Below are 25,536 nucleotides of genomic sequence, written 5' to 3' on the forward strand. Positions count from 1 at the left end.
GAAGCCAGAAGCTATGTGTAACTTCAGACTCTAGTAAGTCAGAAGCTATGTAACATCAGAAGCTATGTGACTTCAGAAGCTATGTAACATCAGAAGCTATGTGACTTCAGAAGCTGTGTAACTTCAGACTCTAGTAAGTCAGAAGCTATGTAACATCAGAAGCTATGTCCTTATTCTTTGACTGCTCCAATATTTAATAAAAAAAATTGAATACTCGATGTTTGGTTTGGTTTGGTTTGGATGACTACTAAAAGAAAATAATTTGATTCGATCCAATTTCATGCAGTTTAGTTTGGTTCGGTTTTTGAATATACAAATTACAAATTTATGAAAAAAATATATTAATATCAATCATGTTTGAAATATATAACATATGATATCTAAGGTTTGATTTTCTCTAAGGTTTCATGAAAAATATGACATATAATATACTAAAAAATAACAATTATGGATGAAAATAAACGATTATGTTTGAAACATATTTATTTTCTTTTCAAATAATAATGTTTGGAACAAATAAAATACTAATAAGTATTATTAAAAAAAAAAAAAAACCAACAACTAATAGATTACTGAGTATTAACATTTATGTATGTCGTTCGGTTTGGTATTAATAAAAAATGAGTTAAATTTTAATTATCTTATCATGCCCTCACACTAAAATTATTCTAAAAATTAGCCCCAATTGCGTCTATAAGTACATACATGTGACAAAGTACAAACGTTCATTCACAATTCAATATCAAAACTTTAGCACCATGGCTTTCTCTAGCTCATATCTTCCAACTCAAACTCTATTTTATGTTCTTTTTTTAGTTTTCACAATGTTCTTTCTCTTGCAAGCAACAGAAGGGAATGCCTAATTGTTTAACACAGGCTATTTCTTTGATGTCAGAAACTTCAGCCAAGCCGCTGATAATTGTACCCTCCATGGGAGTGCTCGGATTTCACCCAATGGAATATTGTCACTTAACTCTGCAAACCCTAATAGGGATGCAAGTCGGGTCTTGTATTCGACACCAATTCCTATTTGGATTAAAACCACCGGTAACATTGCAAACTTTAATACCACCTTCTCGTACGTCGTAATGGACAAAGAAAAATATAATGATCCGCCTGATAAACTCGTCTTCTTTCTTGTTGGTGAAAATTTTCAACAAGAGAATCCAACGTATTCACATACTGGAATCGATGTAAACTCTAGAAATTGGTTGAAAATTGTGCCTTTCACATGGAGCAGTGGATCATTGATTTCAGTGAGGATACAATATGAATCGTCGACGAAGACATTGACCGTTCTTGAGGATGACATGTTCCATTTTCACAAATTTGGTGAAGTCGTTAATTTGAAACATGTTCTCCCAAAGACCGTAAAAGTTGGTATAGCTACAACAAAACATGACATTCATATCTATTCATGGAGTTCCATTCACACTTCACATCATCTACAAGCAGCATGGCCCGATGCATCAACATTGATATTGCAAGCTATGCATTATTATTTTTTATCTATATTATGCATGAATGGTTGTTATGATAACTTGTACAATATGTCTAAATAAGGACTATATATATGCTACCTATAGATAGACATAGTCTGTGTGAACCATGTTTGAGTTTTTTTATTTGTGTGTGACCCATGTTTGAGTTTTTTTTTTTAAGAAAATAAAATTTTAAATAAAGGTAATGATTTTTTTTTTTGAAGAAAAATAAAGGTAATGATTGAAGTATGTGATTTGAGCTAATATTACTTATTACTTAAATTAGATTTTGGGTAATCGACTCATCGAATTGGTTGTTTAGACTAATCTATAAGAATCTCAACTCGAATCATGTTCTAAATTATAATAAATTAATAATCAAAATCTAAGTCATTAAACCATATCAATTTATGCATAACTAATAACAACTACTCCTTCAGTCTCATTTTAATAGCCGTTTTAGAGTTGTGTGTGGTTTTTAGGGATGGCAATTGGACCCAGGCCCGACGGGCACCCGCAAAAAATACCCGCAATGGGTAGGGTAAAACCCTGCATTTATGGGTATGGGCTTGGGTCCGGGTAATTACCCGCAAATTTAGATGGGTATGGGTGCGGGTAAGGGCACTAAACTACCCAGCCCCGCAACCCGCATATACATATTTATATAATATAATTAATATTTAATTTATTTTTGGTGTACAATTATTTAATTTATTTAGCTATTTAAATATAAACTTAAACCTAAAAACTAATATGGTAATCATTTCATTCATGCATCCATAAGCTCACGAGTTACAAATTTATGATTTAAATCAATTTGATGTTTATTTTAGCATGCACTTTTTTATATGTATTTTGAATGTTTTTATTTTAATTTTCGAGGAATATTTTGCATTTTTTTAATTGGCTAAATACTACAATTTCTACTATTTTATGAGTTGCTTTAAAAAAAATTGGATCATAGTTTTATTTCAATTGTGATATTTTTTTATTGTCTTTTTATAATTAAAGTGTGGGTAATGGGTACGGGTATGGGCACTTAGGTACCCATAGGGTATGGGGAAAGGTACTAAAGTTGTTACCCACGAGGGTATGGGGTCGGCTACGGACATTTTTTACAAACGCGGGTATGGGGAAGGGTACTATAGTACCCTACCCATTGGGTACCCATTGCCATCCCTAGTGGTTTTTAAGAAAATAATTAGTTGAGTTGATTTCATTGCTAAAATTAATATAATTTACTAAAACACCATTATTAATTGTAGATAATGAAGTAGTTAAGTGAAATGGAATTCAATAAATAAGGGTATATTAGTAGAAAAATGATAAATATAGTATTGGTATTTTAAAATGACAATTATTTAGAGACATATAAAAAATATTAAAATAACAATTAAAATGAGACGAATAGAGTAATTATTATCAAGCAAGTATCGAAATCCTTGAAGAAAACAAAACAAGCAAGTATCAAATGAGAAAGAAAATGGATTCTCTAATTATGTGTTTCTCCTGCGGTAGATAAAGGGAATTGGGTTTGGGAAAGTTTTTGTGTACCCTCCAATTCTTATGAAAAAATGAGTCCTGGTTATTATGAATTCAGTTAGGATATAAATATAGTCGAACTAAAAATTGTACTATCCAAAGATTAGAGTCGAACTAAAAATTGTACTATTTTCATAATTAAAAAATCTTTTAAAATTTCTTAGAATCCTAATCCAATACATCCCTTATTAGATCAGAACCTCTCTCACAAAAGTTTTCTTCATCTTTCAACATAATTTTATTTTTATCTAATTATCTCTTAATTATATTCTCTCTCCTAACACCTCCCAATTTCCCATTTTCTCTCTCCTTTCCCTTTACAACACAACATATTTACATACAAGGTATTCCTTGAGCCGGAAGCATTTTGCATGAGCAATTTGCAGTGCGATCACAAACTGCACACTACTTCACAAAGTTTACCATTTATCTCAGTATTATCACTTATATGAAATAATTCTCTTCCATCTTCCTCTTTTTTATTTTCAATTCTACAATACATAATTCATTATGAACTTAGGTCCCTCCAAACATCAGAAGCAAGGGCGACTGCTTTCATATACAAGGGGTAGCCAGAGAAAAAAAATTATTGAATGAGTATGTATATTTTTATATTAAATTACCCCTAATAATATATTTGGCTACCCCAAGTTTACTTTTAGATGGAATAATTTTTTGTTTAACTTTTCAAACTCCGGATTATCTTATCTCTTCCTCTAGGAACCGGAGAGTGAACACAAAAAAAGAAATATTTCTTTGATTGACAATGAAAATATGACAACGACCACAATCTATCACTTCCTCCCAATTTTTTTTATCACCATTGGCCCAAAGAGATTTAACGGCACTATATGAACCATTTATTATTTTAAAAACAAACCTTTTATTAACACTTTGTTTTTTTAGCTAAAAAATAACTAATTAGTAAATTATAACTCTTTATAATCCGTTCAGGTTGTTGTAAGTGTATTTTATAAAGTACATTTTATATGTGTGGTAGTTTTATTGCGATTTTTTTTTGTTTATTGTCTTCTTTTTCACAGACAAATGTTAGCGATGTCAGTAGCTATCCCAACTCTAACCTAAGACCTCCTTTAAACTGCTTCAACATCCCTTCGCTCACCAACTGAGCTGTCTATGCGGGACACATTTTGAATGCGTTGATTCTCTGCATTTGACATTGTCGTTGTGGACTTTTTATCGTTCTTTGTTATTTTTTTGAGTTTATGGCATATTTAACTTCGAGTGGTGTTCATTATATATATAAAAAAAATCAAATGTCTGTGTTAGAGTTATCTCTCATCACGTGAAAAGAAATGAAGGATCAACGCCGCTGAACGTCTTCCACCAATTTTCGTTTCACTTCACGAAGCTCTTTGTAAAGTCCCAACACAAAATTGAAGCGGAATATTTCATATAAATGATAATAGTGAGGCCAATGGTAAACTTCGAGAAGTGGTGTTTAATTTGGCTGGTCACAATGCAGATTGCTGATGCAAAATGTTCCAGGTTGAAGGAGTATATCGTAGACAAATATGTTGTGTTGTAAAGGGGATTGAGAGAGAAAATGGGAAATTGGGAGGAGAGGGAATAACATATGATTAAGAGAAAATTAGATAAAAAATTAGATAATGTAAAAAGATGTAGGAAAGTTTTGTGAGAGAGGTTCCCGATCTAACCAAGTGATTGAGATTAAGTGGATAATGAATTCACCTAAAAAGAATCGTTTAATCATACTTTATTAATCTCATGACCGAACTTAGAATAACTAGGACTCATTTTTACTAAGAATAGGAGGGCAACACTTTTTTCCCCAATCCCAATTTTTTTTATCTACCGCAGGAGAAACACGTAATTAGAGAGTTCATTTTCTTTCTCATTCGACACTAGCGTGTTAATATCATTGGGTTCGGCAATAGTGATATCCCCAACATTCCAAAACTAGTTGTTACCCCACCAGTAGTAGGAGATGTAAGTATCGGTACATAGAATAACTTTTGATTGATTTGATTAATTAGTTGTTATTAAGTTATGCATAAGTTGATATGGTTTCATCATCACTTAAGTAGATTGTAATTTTTAATTTATTATTATAATCTAGAACCCGATTCGAGTTGAGATTTTTATAGACAACCAATTCGATGAGTCGATTAGCCAAAATCTAATTAAGCAACATTAGCTAAAAAAAACATATTTCAACGATTGCCTTTATTTAGAATTTTATTTAAAAAGAAAAAAACTGAAACATGGTTCACATAGGCTATATCTATATATAGGTAGCATATATAGTCCTTATATTTAGACATATTATACAAGTTATCATAACAACCATTCATGCATAAAATATATAAAAAATAACAATGCATAGCTTGCAATATCAATGTTGATGCCTCGGGCCATGCTTGTAGTTGACATGAAGTGTGAATTGAAACTCCATGAATGGATATGAATGTCGTGTGTTTGACGACCTTCCATTTGTGCTGTAGATATACCAATTTTTACCGTCTCCGGGAGAACATCTTTCAAATTAATGACTCGATGAAATTCGATAAAATCGTGGATGTCAGTCGTCATAACAGTCAATGTCTTACTCGAGGAGTCATATCGTATCACCACTTTAATCAATGATCCACTCCTCCGTGTTGATGGCACAATTTTCAACAAATTTCTAGAGTATACATCAAGTCCAATATGCGAATACGTTGGATCGTCTTGTTGAAAATTTTCACCAACAAGAAAGAAAACGAGTTCACCAGGCCGAGCATTATAATTTTTGTTGTCCTTTGAGACGAATGTGAAGAAGGAGACAAAGTTGGCAGTGTCACCGGTGTATTTATTCCAAATAGGAATTGGTGTTGAATACAAGACCTGACTTACATTCTTATTAGGGTATTGAGGGCTGGTCAATTCCAGTATTCCATTAGGTAAAATCTGGGCATTCCCTTGTAAGGTAAAATTATCGGTAGCTTGGCTGAAGTTTTTGACATCAAAGGAATAATATGAGTCAAACCATTGGGCATTCCCTTCTCTTGATTGCAAGAAAATGAACATTGAAAAAACTAAAAAAAGAACATAAAATAGAGTTTGAGTTGGATGATATGAGCTAGAGAAAGCCATGGTGCTAAAGTTTTGATATTGAATTGTGAGTGAGCATTTGTAATCTGTCAGATGTAATATACTGATATATAATAATTTAATAAAAACTAAAATACATATTTAACAAGATTCGAATTGGGGGTAACGTACAAAATTATTCATTATAAAAATTAGTATAAATCAGAGATAGGACTCGGATCGCTTGCTAATCTGCTTCATGCAGTAGGCGATCTAGATCGTTGAAATGTGATCCAACAACTCCGATTTAAGTAGTGTAGTTTGACCAATTTCACATAGATTTAATCTTAGTTGTTCATTCGTGAACGAAAGGTCGATAACAAATATACAGTAATTGCATGGAATTTGTTTATGTCAAAGATATCAATTTCTTAGGAGGCTAGCCTTGGATATATATAATATTTATTGCAAGTTGTCATTTGTATTTGTATATGACTTGTTCTCACACTTTTGATACTCGTTCAATCTCTCAAAAGAGTAATACATGTAAAAAAAAATTAGGCTAAAATATGGTTTTAGTCCATGCAAATATGCCTCGTTTTGGTTTTAGTCCCTGTAAAAAAAAATTTGTTTTTGGTCCTTGCAAAATTTTTTGTTTTTGAAAATAGTCCCTGAAAAATTTTGCAGGGACCTTTTTAAAAAACAAAATATTTTGCAGGGACCAAAAACTACAAAATGGGTTCAGTCATCATGTGCCACGTATGCAAATCATCACAAAAATGGGGTCAGGGACTATTTTAAAAAACAAAAAATTTTGCAGGGACCAAAAACAAATTGTTTTTTTACAGGGACTAAAACCAAAACGAGACATATTTGCAGGGACTAAAACCATATTTTAGCCAAAAAATTACAAAGTAAATGACATTTTCAATTCTCAATACAACTTTTTTTTTTTTGTTTTAAGAAAAAATTGTACGCTCTAATTGAAATTGCACGCATCATTCCTAATTTTATATATCTATCTATTTTAGTTATGTAAAAATTTACAAAATATCAGTTTGGTAAAAATATCTCACACTTTTGTAGTTCATTTTAATTGAATATATCTCACAAATATTATTTGGTAAAAATATATGTGACTTGTTCATTTATACATTTCTCTTCTCTATACAAAATATTCTATCTATCTTACCAATATTTTATATATCTATCTTTTTGGTAAAAATATTATTTCTTCTCTTTCATTTATACATTTCTCTTCTCTATACAAAATATTCTAGTTGTTCATTCATTATGGAGGGAAGAGACTAATTTTCTCATACCATTTCAAGAAATCGTTCATTTTTACTCATCACATTTGAAATACTAGTTTGCTTCTATTTTTTTTGGTTGATTGTTCAAATTGACCATGTAATATACGCGATGTTTGAAAAATAACCCTGTAAAATACAAAATACATATTCTAACCCTCTAATTTGACGTTCTTATTTTTGACCCTATAATATATGCATAGTCCACAAAAATATTCTTGGGGTTGAACTTTTTATGATCTTTTCCAAGCAAGTTTAGGACGTTAAAATATATCTATACACCAAAAGAACAAATAGATTTTTCCAACTAGGAACGGAATAAGTACGAGTTTTTATTCTCTATAATTATGAATTTCTTAAACAACTCTTAATTAATTCGTATCTCGTTTAAAAACTCCAAAATTTTATGATAAAGGTTCTTATGATGTTCTAACCATGCCAACAAAAATAGAGAATTAAATTTCATCCGTGAGTATATGTTTACTCGGAATAAAATTGCAATTTTGTATGTTTTGGTTGAAAAATAAAAATAGATCGAAACATCTTCAAAATGCTATGAAACTTCGCAGATCTTTTTAATGTATTTTTATATATGATTCGCCAAACAATCAACTCAAAATTTGTTTTCTAGGTCGAAATTCCCGTTGTTTTATTTCTTGAGTCTTTGGCACTTTAAAAATTCATAATTAATCCGTCTTTAGTTGAAAAGTTTTAATTTTTTGTGTAAAGCCATATTTCAATGTCCTAAACATGCCTGAAAAAAAATCATAAAAAAAATTCAATATCCATATCACTCTTTTGGACTAAATGTATATTACAGGGTAAAAAATAATAAGAATATCAAATTACAAAGTTTGAATATGTGTTTTTTATTCTACATGGTCATTTTTCAGACTTTCCATATATTACAGGTCAATTTCAACAATCAACCTTTTTTGTTTGGATAAGCATAGTTGTTTCTATTTACTTGTCATTTTTTAAAGTTCTTATTTTGTCATTAAATTGCCGTAACTATTTATTATAGAGAGATATATGTGAGATGAGAAAATAAATAGTTATTGATATTCTTGGAAAAAGGAAAATAATTATATAAAAAGTAACAATTTTTATTTTCACAAAATATTGTATGAGTGAACATCATTCCAATATCTTTTAAAATTATCAATAAAAGGTTGCATACATATATATATATATATATATATATATATATATATATATATATATATATATATATATATATATATATATATATAGACACACATACCAATTGTTGGACTAGATGGACCTAGTATTACATCATCTAAAATTATGTACTACCTCCGTTCCTTTTTAAGTGTCACTTTTTAACATTTTACACAAACCAAGACACTCAATAAATGTTACTTTTTCTTATACAATAATCTATACTTTTACTATAATAGCCTTAATCATTTAATATCTTATTTCATATATTTCTCTCCCCACAATAAATAACTAAGGGTAATGTTGGTAAAACAACATTTATTGTTGCATTGAACTTTCAAAGTAACAGTTAAATAGAAACAAAAAAATTCTTCAAAAATGACACTTAAAAAGGAACGGAGGGAGTAAGGTTTTGGCATGCCACATATTAGGTGAATGGTTGTATGCGGTGACAATAATAGGCCAACATGAATAAGAAATACTCGATGCTCTTGGAACTAGTTTTCCAATATTTGATATCTAAAACGTTTGCTTTTACGATACCTTGGTTTATGACAAAATTTACATTCAACTAGACCTTTGTCTTTTACACCAAATTCATTCGTAGTACAACATGCACCCATTAGCACAACAATAAATTCTCTTAACACCAAGTCCTAACTTCGACACTAACTATTTAACATCATTATAACTTTGTGGCAAACCATCATTTATGAATGTTGCATCTAACATTGTAACACCCATACCAGACGTATCTAGAAAGTCTGGCACGAACGTTATTATTAGTACTGGATACATTAAAATATACAACAATAAAAAAAAATTTGAATGAATATTATTTACATCAAGTCCCGTTCGTATAAATAATAAAACAATACATCTCATCCATACATAAAATACATCCTTGATGTCCATAATATCCTGCGGCGGTACGAACGAACCCTTGTAGTAATATCCATCCGGCTACTAGCATGCATACACATCCTGCTTATCTGAAACAAATAAGGATTGGGATGAGACATAATGTCTCAGTGAGTTCCCCTAAATCCTAGGCTATAGGCAACCTCAAGGGGAAACCTATGGTCACCACGTGTCTACATTACAACCTGACGGTTGATTATACGTGTGTGGGGACTTGCATACTTAGACGGTAGTGCGTACTAGGGCCGTCATAATCTTATCTTAACTTGTTATAGGCTTCACTTCCTATACGTGTCATGGCGGTAAAGGGGGAGTCTAAGACCGCATTGCCAAGAATACGCTCTACATATCGAGGCCTAAACATAACATATCATGACACTAATCTAAACCGGACGATTAGGGGAAACCTAAGATCGTCATCAGTATCATGTTCTTTACTTGCTCTAATCCATGCCTTGTACTTGTCATGTAGCATCTAATGCTCTTATTCTTAAACATAAACTTGCATGGATTCACTCTTGCATAATCATGAACATAACATAATCATAATCATATCATACATAAACGTATCTAAGTTCATTCATTATGTTAGCGTTGAACATACAAACATTATCTGGATTCATTTTACGGATAGTCGCGAGTGGAGTAACCCCGGGAACAATCCCATACATGACTGATGTACGTACATCGGACTCCCTCGGTGTCGTGCGGGTCCATTGCGGCTTGAACCGTTCCCCTTAGGTCGAGAACCTCATGTATCCCCCTGGCGTGGATAACAAGAGACACGAGCACCTACATCTTGTTACTCAGTGACATGCGGGTCCCTTACGGCTTGAACCATTCCCATCATGAGAACCCCTTGTATCCCCCTGAGGTGGATAGCAAGAGACATGCCACCTACACTTATTAGTCATAGTCTTGTCGTGCATATAAGTTAAACATATACATACTTGCTTATTTACCTCGGAACCTTGATCGATCCGATTGACGGTAACTTATACTTATTCATACTTAACATGGTGGAGGGGTCTAACCTATCATTCCACAACTTACATATTTGCTAAGTCATTCTAGCTCATGTGCAAAGAGATTACACTTCACGTCTTACTTACATATGCACTCATTCCTATACTTGACATACTTAGGGATTCATGCTAACTTGCTAGTTCTCAACAACTATGTCGAGGCTCTACATTCATGCCCTTCTTAATTCATAGCTACCCGAGTAATATCGGCTTAAACTCTCTTGAATCACTCTTGCCATTCTTATTAAGTTTGCCATGATTTTCATTTCAAGAATCGTTTGATGTTATGTGCATTGCCTAGATGTTGTTTTGGGATTAAAAAGTTGTAAAACGTTGGAAGAAAAGCTTCGAAACGCACCACGGACCCTGAACTGGGCCAACAGGCCAAAGCAAGTTGGCCAAGTCCAGAGAGCTGCGCTAATAGCTTAGCTGGGGCGTGGTTCATCCTGAAGAATTTCGCTATTAGCGTAGATTTCGCTAATAGCGTGGTTCTTCGGGTCTGAGGTACAAAAGTTCCAGTTTTGACCCAAAACTTGTTCAGTTTGATCCTGCAATGCACCATAATCATCCAGCAACATATATTGACTTTAAATAACATATTTCATGCCAAACTAACATATAATTGACAAGAATTGCTCAAAGAGACATTAGGGTTTAAAACCTCTCATAAACATAAATCAATCCTTTCTAACATGAATTTACACAACCAAAGGTAGGTAAACTATCTATGGAACTCACCTAATCATGTTTTCTTGCTTCCCTTCAAGATCCAAGCTCAAACCCTAGATTCCTCTTCATTCTTGATCCACCATTTTCCCACCAAACCATGCTTCCTCTTGTTTCTTGCTTGCTAATCCACCAAATTACATGTCTTGTGAAGCTTTGATGCCTTAGGGAAAGGAAGGATGGGGCGGCCAAGTAAAGAGAAGGAGGAGAAACTTTCTTCTCAAAACCTAGAGAGAGAAAGTGTAAGGGAAAATGAATATTTTGTGTCCAAACATGCTTATATACTCCCTTGTGCGTAAATACTTATATGCCCTTCGTCTCAGTCGTGTTTACCTGACACTGATACATAAGTCCATACTCGAGTGATATTACATAATAATATCGTCCGTCGTACTTAACACTCTTCATCATAAGCACTTTCCATAAACCTTAATCCTCTTATACATTTAACAGATAAAATTTCCATTAGCTGACGAGCAGGATATTACAAACATCATTTTGAGACTTCAGGCCTAAAAGTCTAACACATATTGTTAACTTTGTGTTAAGAGATACTTCAAACAACGATTTATTTCTTTCTTTCAAAAGATTATAAATCATTTAGTATATAAATGCAACCTAATTTCACTTTCACTACGAATGCATATACACTCACAGACCACACACGACCATCTAATTCCCCCTTCATTTACGACAAATGGCCTCTCTTTTACGGTAATTATTAACGTCCTAAACTTGCATGGAAAAAATAATGAAAAAGTTCAACCTCTAGGTCACTTTTGTGGACTACGCATATTACATATATTATAGGGTCAAAAATAAGAAGAACGTCAAATTACAGGGTTAGAATATGTGTTTTGTATTTTACAGGATTATTTTTCAAATATCGTGTATATTACAGGGTCAATTTGAACAATAAACCTACAAAAAATAAAAGCAAACTTGTATTACAAATGTGATGAGTAAAAATGAACGATTTCTTGAAATGGTATGAGAAAATTTGTCCTTTTGTTCCATAATAAATGACCTATTAGAACATTTTATATAGAAAAGAGAAATGTATAAATGAAAGATAACAAATAATATTTTCACTAAACTACCCTTTGTGCACCAACATTAATCTAAAATAGATATATAAAATTGGGAATGATTCATGCAATTTCAATTAGAGCGTACAATTTTTTCTTAAAATTAAAAAAAGTTATATTGAGAATTGAAAATGTCGCTTATTTTAAAATAATATTTTTTAAATGTATTACTCTTTGAGAGATTGAACGAGTATCAAATGTGTGAGAACAAGTCACATATACAAATACAAATGACAACTTGCAATAAAAATTATAGGGTTTTGCTAGAAGCCACCAATGAATGTGTCTTTCAGCAATCCACAGTTCAAGGTGTGATTTCCACTTTTTAGTTATAACTTTGCTAAAAGACACCTTCATAAAAATTAGTTGGTGTCTTATAGCAAATGCTCATAGAATAACTTGCTAAAAGACACCTTCATAAAAGGTGTCTTCTAGCAAAAGCCAAAATTATATATACTAGCGAAAAGACGGGCACTCACATGTCTGTCTTTAAGATCTTTTTATTGCGCAAACGTTTGAAAATTATGAACGATATTTTTTTATGAAATTGTGATTTTGATATGGTATAGATATCCAAGGTTAGCTTCCCTAAGAAACGGATATCTCTTAAAAAAAAAAAACAAATTTCACGCATTTACTGCATGATGTATAATTGTTATCGACCTCTGTTCACGAATGAACGACTAAGATTAAATCTATGTAAAATTTGTCAAATTACACTAATTAAATTGTTGTTCTTGGATCGCATTTCAATGATCTAGATCGCCTGCTGCGTGAAGCAATTTTAATTATTTTAACCATCGTGCCCTCGCCTGAAAAGAAATTATAATTAAAAAAATAGCCTCAAGTGCGTGTATAAGTACATACATGTGACAAATTACAAAAGCTCACTCACAATTCACTATCAAAACTTCGGTGCCATGGCTTTCTCTATCTCATATCTTCCAACTCAAACTCTATTTTCTGTTCTTTTTCTAGTTTTCACAATGTTCTTTCTGTGGCAAGCAAGAGAAGGGAATGCCCAATACCTTGACACAAATTATTATGATTATTCCTTTGATGTCAAAAACTTCAGCCAAGTCGCCGAGTATTTTACCTTACAAGGGAATGCCCAGATTTTACCTAATGGAATATTGGAACTGACCAGCCCTACATACCCTAATAAGAATGTAAGTCAGGTCTTGTATTCAACAGCAATTCCTATTTGGAATAAAAACACTGGTGACACTGCCAACTTTGTCTCCACCTTTTCGTTCGTCTTAAAGGACAACGAAACTTATAATGCTCGGCCCGGTGAACTCATTTTCTTTCTTGTTGGTGAAAATTGTCAACAAGAATATGTTGGAATCGATGTATCCTCTAGAAATTGGTTGAAAATTGTGCCATCAAAATGGAGAAGTGGATCATTGATTAAAGTGATAATACGACATGACTTCTCGAGGAGGACATTGACTGTTGTGACGATTGACACCCACGATTTTAACGAATTTTATCGAGTCATTAATTTGAAAAATGACCTCCCAGAGACGGTAAAAATTGGTATATCTACGGCACAAATGGAAGGTCGTCAAACACACGACATTCATATCCATTCATGGAGTTTCCATTCACACTTCACATCATCCACAAGCAGCATGGCTCGATGCATCAACATTGATATTGCAAGCTATGCATTGTTATTTTTTATATATTTTATGCATGAATGGTTGTTATGATAACTTGTATAATATGTCTAAATATAAGGACTATATATGCTACCTATATATAGATATAGCCTATGTGAACCATGTTTCAGTTTTTTTCTTTTTAAATAAAATTCTACATAAAGGCAATCGTTGAAATATGTTATTTTTGAGCTAATGTTGCTTAAATAGATTTTGGCTAACCGACTCATCGAATTGGTTGTTTAAACTAATCTTTAATAATCTCAACTTGAACCGGGTTCTAAATTACAATAATAAATTAAAAATTACAATCTACTTAAGTGATGATGAAACCATATCAACTTATGCATAACTTAATAATAACTAATTAATCAAATCAGTCAAAAGTTATTCTATGTACCGATACTTACATCTCCTACTATTGCTGGGGTAACACCTAGTTTTGGAATGTTGGGGGATATCACTATTGCCGAACCGATGCTATTAACAAGCTAGTATCGAATGAGAAAGAAAATGAACTCTCTAATTACGTGTTTCTCCTGTGGTAGATAAAGAAAATTGGGATTGGGGAAAAAAGTGTTACCCTCCTATTCTTAGTAAAAATGAGTCCTAGTTACTCTAAGTTCGGTCATGAGATCAATAAAGCATGGCTATACGATTCTTTCTAGGTAAACTCATTATCTACTTAATCTCAATCACTTGGTTAAATCGGGAACCGCTCTCACAAAACTTTTCTACATCTTTCTACATAATCTAATTTTCTCTTAATCATGTTATTCCCACTCCTAACACCTCCCAAATTCCCATTTTCCCTCTCCTTCCCCTTTACAACACAACATATTTTTCCACAATATACGCCTTCAGCCTGGAACATTTTGCATCATCAATTTGCATTGTGATCAGCCAAATTAAACACCACTTCTCGAAGTTTACCATTGGCCTCACTATTATCATTTATATGAAATATTCCGCTTCAATTTTGTGCTATGACTTTACAAAGAGCTTCGTGAAGTGAAACGGAAATTGGTGGAAGATGTTCAGCGACGTTGATCCTTCATTTCTTTTCACATGATGAGAGATAACTCTAACACAGACATTTGATTTTTTTTTATATACAATGAACACTAACGGAAGTTAAATATACCATAAACTCAAAAAAAATAACAAAGAACGATAAAAAGTCCACAACAACAATGTCAAATGCAGAGAATCAACGCATTCAAAATGTGTCTCGCATAGGCAGCTCGGTTGGTGAGCTAAGGGATGTTGAAGCAGTTTAAAGCAAGTCTTAGGCAGTGGCGGAGCCACATTGCCTTCAGGGGATGCACTTGTCAACCCTCAAACTTTAATTTTTTCACATATACCCCTATGTTTTTTGCATTTTGAACCTGCTCATTTTTATTTTTTTTTGCACCAGCTGCCCTATACCCAAATCACCCTTACTTTACACATTTACATATTTTAACTTCTCTCTAACTATATGATCTCTTAACTTTGAGAACCTTTCTTCCTCCACTACTACCACTCTGGCTGCAACACCACCACCAAACTCCGTCGCGCCACCACCCAACCCTTCCATCTTCACTCTCGTGAGCCTACCCTCCAACCATCTACAGTCTCGGACTCTCGATTGAGTTCTCTCTCTATTGAAGGTTTGATGTCTAAGCATTCTCAAACAACTCGTAACTTGTACGAAGGCGGTTGACGGCCTCACTTGATTGTATTCGACTTCTATTGAAGCAACGATTGCCTTTTCGTGGTCATGATGAAAACATAGAATCATATAATCAAGGAAACTTACTTGAATTGCTTAAATGGTTTGCTGACCAAAAAAAGAAAGCGAAGCAAGTTGTATTAGAAAGTGCTCCTGAAATGATAAAAATGACTTGTCCGTCTATTCAAAAGGAATTTGTTAATGTCGTCTCTCTGGAAACCACTAAAGCTATTATTGAGGATCTTGGAGATGAATTATTTGCTATTCTTGTTGATGAAACAAGAGATGTGTCTAATAAGGAGCAAATGGTTTTTGTTTTGCATTATGTTAACAAATATGGATGTGTAACACCCCGTTTTCCCAACATAAAAATTTCAAAAATAAATCAGAGTTTCTCAACGTAAACGGAATGTTACATTTCTTTTCTTAAAATCGTAAACGGAATAAATAAATATTTATCCTTCAAAATTCAACCAACAAAGTACTTAATATCTTGCAGCGGAATTAATCGAAATCTAAAAATAGTCTTTGGCACATAAGGTCTCATCATAAAAGCCTCATAATAGTCTAAAACATCTCATTAGTTCAAATCTAGTAACTTAATCATAAATCTCGTAAAACAATACGTAAGGAATAGAAAACAGTGTCAAAATTCTCATCCCGTTGCGTATCAGAGCACCTAAAGACACATTGTGAGGAGTCCACTCACGACCACGCCTAATCTTGATTACCTGCAAGTTACTCATACGAAGAGCAACATTTCAAGCAGAAGGGGTGAGATTTCTCAAACAATAATATTAAGCTTATAAATCATAAATTACATTTAACAATATAAACATCTTATAATTTAACAATTATAATCAAATACATAGACATCATCATTTCATCTTAGCAATATATCATATCATATAACAGTCACAATCATCGTCACATATCATCATAAAATCGGGCCCCGGTTTAAGGTTCGTCTGGACGCGTTTTTCTCATTTCGGGCCCCGATTTTGAGACTCGGTGGCCGATTTTTGGTTGCCTATTTATAGAAAAGTGCGTTTCTGAATTAAGGGTTCACGTTTTGGGAGATCAAAAGGCATAGAAACACATAAGAAGAGATCTAGAGCATCACTGGAGGAGATTTATCAAGAATCATTCATGAATTATTCTTGTAATATCTCTTTTATCCCTTTCTCTTGTTTAATTGCTATGTGTAACTAAACCCTCCATTGTTGGGGATGAGTAAACCTAGATGAATACCTTTGCCATGTGATTTTGATTATGATTATTGATGAAACTTATTGAATTGTTTTTCTTATCTCCATGCTTAATGCTTTTATTGATTGATCACCTTTAAATTGATTTACGGTTTATATTGTGAAACGGAAGTGGAATTTATAAACGCTTGAGATAAGAGATCCTTGCCTTTGCAATCAAGGAATAGATGCAAACCCTTGGAATCGTTTGAGAATTCTTGTTTGTTCATGCTTAGTTCTAATCTTCAAATTCACTAAGGAATTAGGTTTTTATTTTAGGATTAAAGGTTCTGTCACTAAGGAATTAGGGCACGAATATTGTAGAGAATTCGGTAACAATTAAATAAGTCGATTCAATTGTGATAATCAAGTTAATAGGTCTAGGTAATAATCCGGTGAAACCCATCCCCAACGCTTTTCTCTCATTAAGTTTGAATCAATTTACTTTGCGTAATTTTCATTATTGCGATTAAACAAATCTCGTAATCTTTTGTTCAATTAAGTCATAAATCTTATTCAACAGTAAACCGCAATCCTCGAGTTTGAGACTCGGTCTTACCGTTTTAAATTACTACTTGCACGATTTCGTACACTTGCGAAATACGCCATCAAGTTTTTGGTTACTAAAAGGCATCACAAAGTAATTCGTTAAAACATCACAACTTAACAACTTGACTTGACAATGTATCTAGACTCAACTATGTAACTCTTAACGTCTTAAACCATCTTTGATCATCATGAAAATGCAAATGCATGTGGTACCAATCTAGGGCATAAGCCCTCGTCGCTATTGAGCATAAATATACTCCTAGGGCATAAGCCCTCGTCGCTATTGAGCAAAAGCTCCTAGGGCATGAGCCCTCGTCTCTGGTTGAGCAAAAGCTCCAGGGCATGAGCCCTCATCTTTAAATGAGTATGCATGGACTCAACATCTTACGTCTTAGAAACATCATGAACATCTTATGAGACTTCTCAACTTAGACCGACACTTACATCTTACATAAGACTCAGCAGTATGTGCAGCATATAAATAATTCATATCATATCAACACGTCTTCAAATATCACATCTTTATATAAACACATTTTTAAATCACACATCTTCAAATAACACATCTTTATGTAACACATCTTTAAATCACACATCTTTAACTAGCACATCTTTAAATCAAACATCCTCAAATAACACATCTTCAAATAATTCACTAACTACAATTAATCAAATAATTCATCAATTACACTTTGCTAAATAATTCATCATTGTACACAATATCAAATACCTAATAATTTACACATCGTTAAATAACACATCATTGAATAATTCATCATGGCTGATACCAACTTATTAGCACTACATTGCATTAATCCGTAAATAAATCAATCCACTTAAACACCAAAATTCAAGTAAGGTGGGTCACATGAATTTAGAACTTTGAATTTCCAAATATAGTGCCTATACTATTCACAAAGGCGTGTGTATAAGAATCACATTGTACCTAGTTTCTCTTTTGTGACATGAATAACTACAACTTGAAGTGCACATATGGTCCTTACCCTAGCGCAACCTATCATAGTATTAGGTAGGTATAATACTATTGCAAAATCAAAGATAATGCTAACTATCTTTCCTCTTGGTTTACATAAATATAGATATATCTAATTGGTTTGCTCATGATTTAGTTTCTGTTCATCTTAATATTCAGACTTTCTTTTACTCTCTAGGGATTAGCTGGGACCTGCTCTATAATCAGAACTTACAGAAAATATAAAACACGAAAATTTAGTAAACCTATAAAAGCAAAAAAAAAACGACAAGAGGATCGTTATGTTGCACAGGATGCCTAATTAAAATTTATCTGCTAATAATATAAGATAAGATACGCAAGTCGCGTCGAAAACCGATATCATGATAAACGTTATTTATACAAACATAAATGGCCAAAAAACTCTAGATAGACCAAATAGCCAAGACAAAAAGTAGCATTTGAAACTCATCAGACAGGAGAAATATCGTCGAACTCTAAATTATATTATCCAGTACCACAATAGATTAAAAAAAAAACATTACAATGGTCTTAAAAGTTCTACAATTTAAATCTATTTGTTGTTTTCCGTATCACTCTAATTACTAACAAGGAAGATTCATTAAACATCAATGCTAGTTGGTCGGTTATAGTCTTAATCAAATCAAAGGATATTCAAGGAAACAAATGTGAAGAGTCGATATACATAGGAAAAATCAAAACAAACGCGCACATACAGATGAATGAAAACATGAATTTAACACATTAACACCATGGATTCATAATTAATCACATACCCAAAATCACAACCATAAATTAGAGCACGAATTTAACATCAATTATCATAAAAAAACGGAAAACAAAATCCTTCGCTACCCATATGTTCATTGAACCCTAATTCTTCAATCCTCACAAACTCTTCCTACAACTTGTTAAATCTAATCATTAGAATCATACACGTAATAAGATTGAATGCTAGTCTCACCCTTACATCAATTCAACGGTTTTTCATCACCTAATCATCAATTCTCACTCAAACCTTAATTCTCGTAATCTTACAAAACTCATCCTAAAACACGTTAGATGCAATCTAATGACCTACAGACTTAATATTAGTGAAAGATAGTCTCACCCTTACCTTAGATAGTTTTTCTAAAATCAAAAGCAGCGTTCTTCGTTCCTAGGGTTCTCTCTCTGAGTTCTCCTCTTTCTCATCTTTCTCCAAAAAGCGGTTTAACGTAAAAACTCTTTCTAACCTAAGCTTCCTTATTTATAATACTACTCACTCTTCCTAAATCTATTTAGGCCCAATAACTTATTCTTCTTTCTATTCTAACCTTCAATTCTACTTACACTAATAATTCTCATATTCTAATAAATAATAGAATAATGTCACTTAATAAAATACTAGCACCTCACATATATAAATAAATCACATAAATAGATTCTAACTTAATAAAAATAATTAAATAAAAGGAGGGCGTTACAGGATGTATAGTTGAGCGATTTTTGGGCATTGTTCATGTTACAACTACAACAGCCATGTCTTTAAAAATGGCCACAGATGAACTATTTTGTAAGCATAGTCTTACTACTTCAAGAATTCATGGACAAGGTTATGATGGGGATAGCAACATGCAAGGACAATTTTCTGGTCTTAAAAGTTTGATCTTAAGGGAAAGTTCGTGTGCATTTTATATACACTGTTTTGCTCATCAATTACAACTTGCATTGGTTGTTATTGCTAGAGATCACCTTCAAGTCAACTCTCTTTTTAGTGTAATATCAACTTTAACAAATGTTGTTGGGTGATCTTGCAAACAGACCGACATGCTTCGTGAGAGACAAAGGATCCGTGTTAAGGAAGCATTAAAGAATGGAGAAATTGTTAGTGGAAGAGGTTTGAACCAATAAACTAATATGAAGCGTTCTGCTGATACTCGTTAGAGTTCTCACTTTGCAACTTTGGTGAATTTGATATTGATGTATAGTTCTATAACTGGTGTTCTTGAAATGTTGATAGATGATGTATCAATTAAATATGGAAGAGGCGAAGCAAAGGGTCTTTTAATTCTCATGAATAATTTTGATTTTGCACTCACATTGCATTTGATGAAAAAGGTCTTAGGTATTTCAAATGATGCACTCACATTGCATTTGATAAAAAAGGTCTTAGGCATTTCAAATGGATTGTCACAAGCATTGCAAAGGAAAGATCAAGACATCGTCAATGCTATGAACTTGGTTAACATCACAAAGGAGCTATTACAAGCTCTAAGAGATGATGGATGGGAACCTTTATTGGAGGAGGTAATTTTATTTTGCAATAAGTATGACATTAGCATTCCAATCATGGATGATATATTCTTCCGTGGAAAATCAAAACGTGGAGGTAATGTTGAATCTATCACAATAGAGAATTATTACCGCATTGAATTATTTTATATGGTTGTGGACATGCAACTTCAAGAACTTAAGAATCGTTTTAATGAGACAAATAGTCAGTTGTTCATTTGTATGGAGTGTTTGTGCCCAAACAACTCGTTCTCTAAATTTGACACAACAAAGTTGATTGAATTTGCAAAGTTTTATCCAATTGAATTTTGTCCGAACTCATTGAAGTTACTTGATAGTCAACTTGAGACTTACATCTTTGATATGCGTAGGAGTGTTGAATTTGCATCTTAAAGTGATCTTTCAAAAAAAAAAAATGGTTGCACTCAAAAAGCATTTTTATTATCCTTTAGTCTATCGACTTTTGAAGTTAGTAATGATTTTGCCCGTTGCCACATCAACCATTGAACGAGCCTTTTCAGCTATGAAGATTGTGAAGTCTAGATTGTGTAATCAAATGGGAGATGATTGGATGAATGATTGTCTCGTGACTTATATTGAGAGAGATGTGGCGGACAAAATTGATGATGAGTTGATTATTCAACGATTTCAGAACATGAAACCGTGTAGGGGACATTTGTAAAGAATGGATGGAGTTTTTGAGTACATTGTAAATTGAATGCAATGTAATTTTTTGGATATATATATTATAATTATTATAAATTAAAGTTTAAAAATTTGAACCTCCTGACCCTAGGTTCTGGCAACGCCACTGGTCTTAGGTTCGATCCCAAGAAACTGAGATAGCTACTAACATTGCTAACATTTGTCTATGAAAACAGACTCATTTAAAATTTACAAATCATCAAGGTACACTGTGTTGGAAAGCCAAAGTGTAATCTAGGAGAAATTGCAAACACTTGCAAAAAAAAAAAAAACTGTTTAAGCACTCTCCAACAAACAATCTTCAACACACTCTTTTATTTCAGAATATTTGATCAAATTTTGTAGTTGAGCACATTGATAATATCCAAGTTTCAGAATGAAATGAAGTAATTATACATTATTGTTTAAGAAACAGACGTAGTACACTCCAAGAGAATCTGAAAATACATCCATAAAAGGTTAAAAAACTATTTTATTTTTCTGTATCCAAGTTTTTTTAGAGTGGGAAAAGTTCCACTCTTTTTTAGAAGTATAGTATATAGACATTACAAAATCACCACTACAGAAAATTCTGGTATCAATCTAGTGTTCTCCATGATCCTTAAAAATAATTTTTCATCAAGATGTATAAGAACCTTCACCTATGTTTCAAATTTGTTGACTGTTCTTATTTCTAAATATTCTTTCTGAACAGTTGTCAGCATTTGCGACACTTTATATTCAATTATCCATGTATTTAAATGGAAAAAAGTTAGTATTTGGAACAATGAGGTGAATACATGATTGAGAGCTCCAAACATGAAAACTAAACCTGGATATTGTTTGGCATAACCAAACTCTAATTATTTTTCTGGAAAAGTTCAACCTCTAAGTCACTTTTGTGGACTACGCATATATTATGGGATCAAAAATAAGAAGAACGTCAAATTACAAGGTTAGAATATGTGTTTTGTATTTTACTGAATTATTTTTCAAACATCGCGTATTTACAGGGTTAATTTGAACAATTAATCCAATATATATATATATAAGCAAACTTGTATTACAAATGTGATGAGTAAAAATGAATAAATTCTTGAAATGGTACGAGGAAATTAGTCCTCTCGCTCCATAATAATTGACCTATTAGAACATTTTATATAGAGAAGAGAAATGTATAAATGAAAGATAACAAATAATTTTTTTACTAAACCACCCTTTGGCATCAGCATTAATCTAAAATAGTTATAACCCACTTGGGTTGGCCTGGAGGTGTTGGCTTGGGTCTTGGGAGTCTGCTCCTCCGCAAAGTCTCAGGTTTGATTCTCTTCGGTGCCAATTTAGGTGGGCTATTTAGCTTCTTCAAAAAAAAATCTAATATATATATATATATATATATATATATATATATATATATATATATATATATATAAAATTGGGAATAATGAATGCAATTTCAATTAGAGCGTACATTTTTTTCTTAAAACAAAAAAAAATTGAGAATTGTAAATGTCGTTTATTTTAAAATAATTTTTGTTCTAAATGTATTACCCTTTGAGAGATTGATCGAGTATCAAAAGTGTGAGAACAAGTCACATATACAAATACAAATGACAACATGCAATAAAAATTATATTTATATATATATATATATATATATATATATATATATATATAATTGTTATCGACCTCCCGTTCACGAATGAACGACTAAGATTAAATCTATATAAAATTGGTCAAATTACACTACTTAAATCGGAATTGTTGGATTGCATTTCAATGATCTATATCGCCTACTGCATGAAGTAGATATACTGATTTAAATTTTAATTATTTTAAGCATCATGCCCTCGCCCTAAAAAATTCTAATTATAAAAATAGCCCTAAGTGTGTGTATAAGTACATACATGTGACAAATTAGAAATGCTCACTCACAATTCAATATCAAAACTTCAGCTCCAGCCTCCATGGCTTTCTCTAGCTCATATCATCCAACTCAAACTCTATTTTCTGTTCTTTTTTCAGTTTTCACAATGTTCTTTCTCTTGCAAGCAAGAGAAGGGAATGCCCGATTGTTTAACACAAGCTATTTCTTTGATGTCAAAAACTTCAGCCAAGCCTCCGATAATTTTACCTTGCAAGGGAATGCCCGGATTTTACCTAATGGAATACTGGAACTGACCAGCCCTACATACCCTAATAAGAATGCAAGTCAGGTTTTGTATTCAACAGCAATTCCTATTTGGAATAAAAACACTGGTGACACTACCAACTTTGTTTCCATTTTCTCGTTCGTCTTAAAGGAAAACGAAAATTATAATGCTCTGCCTGGTGAACTTGTTTTCTTTCTTGTTGGTGAAAATTTTCGACTAGAAGATCCAACGTATTCACATATTGGAATTGATGTATACTCTAAAAATTGGTTGAAAATTGTGCCATCAACATGGAGGAGTGGATCATTGATTAAAGTGATCATACGATATAACTCCTGGAGGAAGACATTGGATGTTATGACGACTGACATCCACGATTTTATCGAATTTCATCGAATTGTTAATTTGAAATATGTTCTCCCGGAGACTGTAAAAATTGGTATATCTACTGCACAAATGGAAGGTCGTCAAACACACGACATCCATATCCATTCATGGAGTTTCCTTTCACACCTCGTATCAACTACAAGCATGGCCCGATGCATCAACATTGATATTGCAAGCTATGCATTGTTATTTTTTATATATTTTATGCATGATTGGTTGTTATGATAACTTGTACAATATGTCTAAATAAGGACTATATATGCCCTCGTGAGCTTAGCTCAGTTGGTATGGACAATGAATAATATATGCAAGGTCTAGGGTTCAAATCCGGCCACCACCAAAAAAAAAATAAGGACTATATATGCTACCTATATATAGATATAGCCTATGTGAATGGACTATATATGCTTATATATATATAGATATAGCCTATGTGAACCATGTTTCAGTTTTTTTATAGCCTATGTGAACCATGTTTCAGTTTTTTTTCTTTTTAAATTAAATGCTACCTATATATAGATATAGCCTATGTGAATGGACTATATATGGTTATATATATATATATATATATATATATATATATATATATATATATATATATATATATAGATATAGCCTATGTGAATGGACTATATATGCTACCTATATATAGATATAGCCTATGTGAACCATGTTTCAGTTTTTTTATAGCCTATGTGAACCATGTTTCAGTTTTTTTATAGCCTATGTGAACCATGTTTCAGTTTTTTTTCTTTTTAAATTAAATGCTACCTATATATAGATATAGCCTATGTGAATGGACTATATATGGTTATATATATATATATATATATATATATATATATATATATATATATATATATATATATATATATATATATATATATATATATATATAGATATAGCCTATGTGAATGGACTATATATGCTACCTATATATAGATATAGCCTATGTGAACCATGTTTCAGTTTTTTTATAGCCTATGTGAACCATGTTTCAGTTTTTTTTTCTTTTTAAATTAAATTCTAAATAAAGACAATCGTTGAAATATGTTATTTTTGAGCTAATGTTGCTTAATTAGATTTTGGCTAATCGACTCATCGAATTGGTTGTTTAAACTAATCTATAAAAATCTCAACTCAAATCAGGTTCTAAATTACAATCTACTTAAGTGATGATGAAACCATATCAACTTATGCATAACTTAATAACAACTAATTAATCAAATCAATCAAAAGTTATTCTATGTACCGATACTTACATCTCCTACTACCGGTGGAGTAACAGCTAGTTTTGGAATGTTGGGGATATCACTATTGCCGAACCCGATGCTATTAACAAGCTAGTATCGAATGAGAAAGAAAATCAACTCTCTAATTACGTGTTTCTTCTGCGGTAGATAAAGAAAATTGGGATTGGGGAAAAAATTGTGTTACCCTCATATTCTTGGTAAAAATGAGCCCTAGTTACTCTAAGTTCGGTCATGAGATCAATAAAGTATGGCTAAACGATTCTTTCTAGGTGAACTCATAATCCACTT

At 32.4% G+C, this 25,536-nt stretch overlaps 1 long non-coding RNA gene and 1 pseudogene across 1 annotated transcript; one reads left to right on the top strand and one right to left on the bottom strand.

Annotated features, from left to right (window-relative positions):
* Positions 1-13,249: 13,249 nt before the first annotated feature.
* Positions 13,250-21,453, top strand: LOC146930238 (uncharacterized; annotated as a pseudogene).
* A 2,855-nt stretch (positions 21,454-24,308) lies between these two features.
* LOC146930239 (uncharacterized) lies at positions 24,309-24,503 on the bottom strand. The gene is made up of 2 exons (XR_015006307.1): positions 24,425-24,503; positions 24,309-24,380 (listed from the first exon to the last, which is right to left on the bottom strand). It is a non-coding gene; the product is annotated as an uncharacterized LOC146930239 (long non-coding RNA).
* Positions 24,504-25,536: the final 1,033 nt, after the last annotated feature.

Source organism: Medicago sativa, chromosome 4 (assembly GCF_051527215.1).
Source record: "Medicago sativa cultivar Bolivia chromosome 4, Bolivia_mono, whole genome shotgun sequence".
Classification (NCBI taxonomy): domain Eukaryota; kingdom Viridiplantae; phylum Streptophyta; class Magnoliopsida; order Fabales; family Fabaceae; genus Medicago; species Medicago sativa.